We start from the raw sequence: 7,117 nt of genomic DNA, 5'->3' as shown, positions 1-7,117 counted from the left end.
GAGGCTGAGTTGTGTTTCCTTTTTCTTTTATAATTCTTTTTCTTTTACTTACGCTTAACCATACACAGATGACTTCCCACGGATCCTCAGACGACGGGAATGCACTGTCCCACACTGACGGGCTTGCACGAGAGGGCTTTCCCCGTATTTTGTGGGAGGTACTTCAGGGGGGCGGATACACGACACCTCCTCAGTACGCGGTGCAGCAGTTCGAGAAGCACCGAGTGCCCCGCTGTAGAGTGAGGATGACCTTGGAGCCTCATCCCCTGCAGCCAGGCTGGCGTTCGCTAGACTCTGAGTCCTTTGGATACCGGGCTGAGGACACGATCGAGGCGATTGCTCTGCACGGGTTGACCACTTTCTGCGGATTCCATCCCTTGGAGCTGTCCACCCACCCCATTGGCTTGTTCCCCACGGAGAAGGAGGACGACCCAATGTGGAAGGATCGGGTGGAGCATGCCAAGGACATCTGGGCTATCTACCCGGGTCAGACTGCTCACTTGACAGTGCGGTGCATGAATGCCATGTACCGTCTGCAAGTGATGCGGGGTGAGGCAATGTCCCATCTGATGGCACTGTTGGAGGCAACAAAGATCATCTTGGACAACAGAGAGGAGCTTGTGGTAGATTTGTCCACTGAGATGGTGGAAAAGGACTTGCAGGTGGAGCAGCTGTCAAATGAGATCCAAGAGCTGGAGGAATTAGTGGGAACAAGGGAGAACACCATCGAGGTTCTCGAGGATCAGCTTATCAACACCCAGCAGCAGCTTGCCGAGGCTAATGAGCACCTGGATATGCATCACCAGGAGATCCAGGATATGGAGGCTAACTAGGACGTCGACATTGAGGGAGGAGAGGAGCCTACCTCCAGCTTGGACACTGCTGGCTCAGGGAGACCACCTTCCCCCGAGTCGAGTGTTGCCTCGTTCGCTCACTAGGTATCAGGAGTAGGGCTAGAAGTCGGTAATGGTGGGACTCCTCACAGCTAGCTTAGCTTTTGCACCCTTGGGGTACTAGGCTAGATAGAGTTGAGTCTTTTGGGCCATTGATGTAATCATGATAAACTCTTTTGGAAGCATGGTTGATGGATGATGTTAGTCTTAATTTGGGAAGAAAAGTTTATGCCTTGTGAAATCCTTTATGTTTATGCAAGAATCTATCACTTCGCCTTTTGACTCTTTCTTCGCGATTGAACCTTGAACCTTAAAGATGCATTATTGAGAATATATGTGATTTTTCAGATGGACGGGAGAGCGCGTCGTGGCCAGAATGAGCGCGTTCCTCCACCACCGCCACCGCCTCCCACTCTGCAAGAGCTGATGGCTCAGCAGAATGAGATCTTGAGGCAGCTAGCTCAGCGCCAGCCACCACCTCAGCACTATGGTGGTGGAGATCATCAACGTCACCCGCGGCAGCTACCTACCAGGAGTTCCTCAGTACCCAGCCACCATTGTTCACCAGGGCAGAGGACCCACTGGATGCGGATGTATGGTTGAGAGTAGTGGAATCCAAATTCCTGCTTGTCCATGGAGTTTGCTCAGAGGTCACTAAGGTCAGGTTCGCCACCCAGCAACTTCGCGGACCCGCAAGGACTTGGTGGGACCATTTTCTTGCTATGCAGCCAGATGACCGAGAGGTGGAATGGAGAGAGTTCAAGGCAACTTTCAGGGGGCACCATATACCAGCCGGAATTATGGACCGAAAGCTCAATGAGTTTCTGGCACTAACTCAGGGCAACAGGACAGTGTTGCAGTATGCTCAGGCTTTTAATGACCTGTGCCAGTATGCCGGGTATCATGCAGACACGGGCGAGAAGAAGAGAGACAGGTTTAGGAGGGGGCTCAGCACTAAGCTCTGTGACCGTCTCAACACTGTCAGGGCCAACAGCTATAATGAGTTGGTCAACATGGCCATCTCCTAGGAGGACTGTATCACAGCTCGTCAGGCAGAAAAGAAGAGGAAGACCCCTGTGGCAGGACCTTCAGCTCAGCCACAACGTTTCAGGATTGTGTCTGACACTCAGAACAGGGGGCCTCAGCAGCAGCAAGGGCGATGGGTGATCCGACCACAGCAGCAGCAACAGGCACCCAACCGTACCCAGTTTCCAGCTTAGAGGAACAATCAACAACAGCAGCAATATCGCCAGGCAAATGACAACAGGTGTTTTACATGTGGCAATACCTGACATTATGCCAAGAATTTCCCTAGGAACCAGCAGAGGCAGGGGCAGAATGTTAACCAGAATCAAGGCAAGAGACAGAAGGTGCAAGTGAGGCAGGGCAGGCTGAATTTCACCACCATGGCTGATATTCCAGAGGGAGCACCCGTCATGACTGGTATCTTTACCGTTTTGAATTATCCTGCTATTATTCTTTTTGATTCTGGTGCATCACATAGTTTTATTAGTGCCAAATTTAGTACCAAGTGTCAATTGCCTTTTCACCACACCAATGGGGGTATCACAATTTCGACACCAGGAGGTAGGGTTGCCACCTATCAAGTCAACAGACATGTGCCCATAAGGTTTGGTAGTCTAATAATTAAAACCACCCTCCTCATTTTGGGTTTGGATAGCGTGGATATTATATTGGGAACTGACTGGTTAACCAGGCATCAGACAGTTATTGATATTGCAGCTAGGGCCATTGAGGTGCACTCACCAACTTGTGGAGAAACCACGCTATATTTGCCCGACCAAGGTTGTACCCGTTCCTGTGCCTTCGTTATTCTAGGATCCCCAGTGGAAAAGATCCCAGTGGTCTGTGACTACCCAGATGTTTTTCCGGATGAATTGCCAGGAATGCCACCTCATAGAGACATTGAGTTCGCCATTGAATTGCAACCCGGGACCGCTCCTATCTCCAAGAGGCCGTATAGGATGCCTCCCGCGGAATTGGCAGAGTTGAAAAAGCAACTTCAAGAGCTGTTGGACAAGGGGTTCATTCGCCCAAGCACCTCACCTTGGGGATGTCCGGCTTTATTTGTGAAGAAAAAGGATGAGAGTTTGAGAATGTGTGTTGATTACCGCCCTCTCAATGCGGTGACTATCAAGAACAAATACCCACTGCCCCGCATTGATGTTTTGTTCGATCAGTTGGTGGGAGCCAAAGTGTTCTCCAAGATAGATCTTCGCTCGGGTTACCATCAGATCAAGATCCGTACCAGTGATATTCCCAAAACGGCTTTCTCAACCAGATATGGGCTTTATGAGTTTTTGGTAATGTCTTTTGGGCTGACAAATGCCCCGACTTATTTTATGTACGTAATGAACTCAGTATTCATGCCAGAGTTAGACAAGTTCGTGGTCGTTTTCATTGATGATATTCTGGTCTATTCCAAGAATGAAGACGAACATACTGAGCATCTACACACCGTGCTTCAGCGACTACGCGATCATCGTCTTTATGCTAAGTTGTCTAAATGTGAATTCTGGCTGAAGGAAATTAAATTGTTGGGTCACACAATTTCTTAGGATGGGATATTTGTTGATCCTGAGAAGGTACAAGGGGTGATGGATTGGAAACCCCCGACTACAGTGAGGCAGATTCGGAGTTTTCTGGGATTGGCAGGGTATTATCGATGATTTATTCTGGATTTCTCCAGAATTGCCAAACCAATGACTAAACTATTAGAGAAGGGAGTCAAATATAATTGGAGCCAAAAGTGCGAAGATGCTTTTCATACACTGAGGCAGCATTTGACAACAGCCCTAGTGCTGGCTCAACCTGATAACACCAAGCCCTTTGAAGTTTATTGTGATGCTTCTGGTACTGGATTGGGATGTGTATTAATGCAAGATAACAGAGTAATTGTTCATGCCTCCCGAGCACTCAGACCCCATGAGCAGAACTACCCTACACATGATCTTGAGTTAGCAGCTGTGGTTCATGCTCTCAAGATATGGAGACACTACTTGATGGGAGCTCATTGTAACATTTACACTGATCACAAGAGTCTCAAATACATTTTCACTTAGGCAGATCTGAACATGAGGCAGAGGAGATGGTTAGAATTAATCAAGGACTATGATTTGGAGGTGCATTACCATCCCGGCAAGGCCAATGTTGTGGCAGATGCCTTGAGCAGAAAGGCCCAGTGCAATTGTATGAACATGGATGCAAGAGTTACCACCCTGTGTGATGAGTTGTGCAAGCTAAACCTGGAAGTTGTTTCTTCAGGTGCTTCGAACTATATCTCGGTGGAGCCCACATTACAAGAGTAGATAGTCAGGGCACAGATTGAAGACAAGGGTGTTCAGGTTATCAAGGAAATGATCAAGCAGAAGGCAGAGAAATACAAGTGCTTCCGTCAGGACAGCAAGGGAATTCTATGGTTTGGAGATTGATTGGTTGTTCCCAAGGACCTTGAGCTCAGAAAGAAGATATTGGATGAAGCTCACCTTTCAAAATTCTCCATGCACCCTGGCAGCAACAAGATGTACCATGATATCAGATCCTTATACTGGTGGACCAGAATGAAGAGGGAAATTGCCAAGTACATATTCGAGTGTGACACCTGCCAAAGGATCAAAGCCAGTCATTTGAAGGCAGCAGGCCCTTTGCAACCTCTTCCCATACCAGCTTGGAAATGGGAGGACATTTGCATGGACTTTATCGTGGGATTGCCCAATACCTCCCGGCACCATGATTCCATTTGGGTCATTGTGGACAGATTGACCAAGTCAGCTCATTTCTTGCCAGTACACACCACCCACAGGACAGAGAAGTATGCAGAAATCTACATTGACCAGATAGTCCGTTTGCATGGGATACCAAGGACTATAGTATCAGACAGAGGAGCACCATTTGTGGCACGATTTTGGGAACAATTGCAGGAATCACTTGGGACCCATGTAGTCCGAAGCTCAGCATACCATCCTCAAACAGATGGCCAGACAGAAAGGGTAATCCAGATTTTGGAAGACATGTTAAGGGCATGTGTGCTGCACTACGGAAAGGATTGGGACAAGTGTCTTTCTTTGGCAGAGTTTTCTTATAATAACAGCTACCAGTCCAGTCTAAAGATGGCACCTTTTGAAGCCTTGTATGGGAGAAGGTGTAGGACCCCGCTGAATTGGTCTCAAGCAGGAGAGAGGGAAATATTTGGACCAGATTTGGTACTTGAAGCAGAGGCAAAGGTCAGAGTCATCAAGAAGAACTTAGAAGCTGTTCAGGCCAGACAAAAGAGCTATCATGATAAGAGGCGGAAGCCTCTACAGTTTGAAGTGGGAGAGCATGTTTATCTTAAGGTATCACCCACAAAGGGTGTCCAGAGATTCGGGATCAAGGGCAAGTTAGCTCCTCGCTACATTGGACCCTACGAGATCAAGGAGGCTTGTGGACCTGTAGCCTATCAATTGAAGTTGCCACCTAGCATGTCAGCTGTTCATGATGTGTTCCATGTATCTCAGCTGCGGAAGTGTGTCCGCTTACCTACTGAAGTACTACCTGAACTAGAAATTGAGATAGAACCAGACTTGTCCTATCAAGAGTACCCCGTCAAGGTATTGGATTAGAAGGAGAGGTCAACACGGGCAAGGTCAATCAGAATGTATAAGGTTCAGTGGAGTCACCATTCAGTAGAAGAAGCTACATGGGAGACTGAGGATTTTCTGCGCTCTTGCTTCCCCGACTTTCTGCCTAAAGGAGTCGGTACGTAACCCACAACCCCACCCCCACCTGCCCTTTGAATACAATTATAAGAAAAACTTAGATAACAAGGGTAGTCTAAGTTGTGGATTTAACTTCAAAAGGACTTCCTTCTGAAGTTGCAAAGAGAATGACATTCAAAGAGCAGTTGACAAGAGAAACTTGGGTAAAAGAAAGGGTAGCACACCAACACGTCTTCACGCACCCCTCCAAGGGACTCTACCTAAATCTTGGGACGATATTTCCTTTAAGGGGGGAGGGCTGTAACACCCCAGGTGTTACTCAGGGTGTCCACCCAGGGCTACACCTTTTAAACCTATTATCACATGTGGGTTAGTTTGAGCAAAGTACATCAAACTTAGAATTCAAATCCTAAGCAAGTGCAACCCATCTTAGATGTCATACCTTAACCTATCATGCACATTTAAAGGGGAGAATTGCCCAAAACCCTAAAGCAAACCCTTTTGGACAATGGGAACCCTAGATGTAAGTATGACCAAAAGGTCATGAAAACCTTATGATCATGGCTTGGGCCAAATATAAAAGTTGTAGTACACTTAATAACCTACAAATAATAGTAAGAAAGTAACCCCAAAAAGATTTTAGAAAAGCCCCAAAAGGTTCACCAAAGGTTGGAGCACAAAAGAAAAATCAGAAATTGCCTAAGTCCAAAACTAACCTTTGGCCAAAGATCACACATGTTCACCCTCATTCAAACTTCAAAACACTTCGACCCAATTGACAAAGTGGCGCCAAATTAACCCTAGAATGCCCTGGAAAAAGTTGACACCTACCCTAAGACGTTTGACACGACTTGGCACCATTTTTGTCTTGGTTTGGACATATCTGACATAGCCGACTTCCCACCCCCATATCTCTCTAACCCGACCACATCTACCCTTCGAACTCGCATGAACTAGGTAGCTCTAGGTGCAGGGAAGAGATCTTTCACAGGCTCTAGGGCAAGATTCGTTCATTTTGGCCGCTCAGCAGAGGGAAGAACACGGGCAGAAGCAAAGAGCCACGTGTTCGACGCGCTCTGAGCTCGCCAGAGCACGCCCGCGCGCGCCCCCGCGTGCCCCGTGTCGCGCCAAAGCCAAGCCGGCGCCATGGCCCGCGCCCGCGCCTATTAAGCACCCAGGGATCTTGACCGTACCCCTCCGCACGCGCTGACCTCGCCGGAGCTCAAACCCACCGGCATTTGCCCGTGCACGGCGTGTCCGCGGCCGCCAGCAGACCCCTTCCCAGCCCCGTCCAGCCCTCGGAGAAGACTGTGCACACCTCGGTGAAGCTCCCTGAACGAGGAATCGAAGTTTGCTTCGCCAGAGAGGCCAGTCCACGGTCGCCGGACTCCACCCGACCGCCGGCGAGCGTAGACCGGGTAATCCTCTGCTCCATTCTTCGATTCCTCATGCACACAGCCTCTACGTCACCCCGTGAAGCTCACTGTGCCATTGGATTGAACTAGG

The sequence above is a fragment of the Zea mays genome, chromosome 4, assembly GCF_902167145.1.
Source record: "Zea mays cultivar B73 chromosome 4, Zm-B73-REFERENCE-NAM-5.0, whole genome shotgun sequence".
NCBI classification, from domain to species: Eukaryota; Viridiplantae; Streptophyta; class Magnoliopsida; order Poales; family Poaceae; genus Zea; species Zea mays.
The sequence above is the reverse complement of the archived record's forward strand: the minus strand, read 5'-3'. Positions refer to the sequence as shown.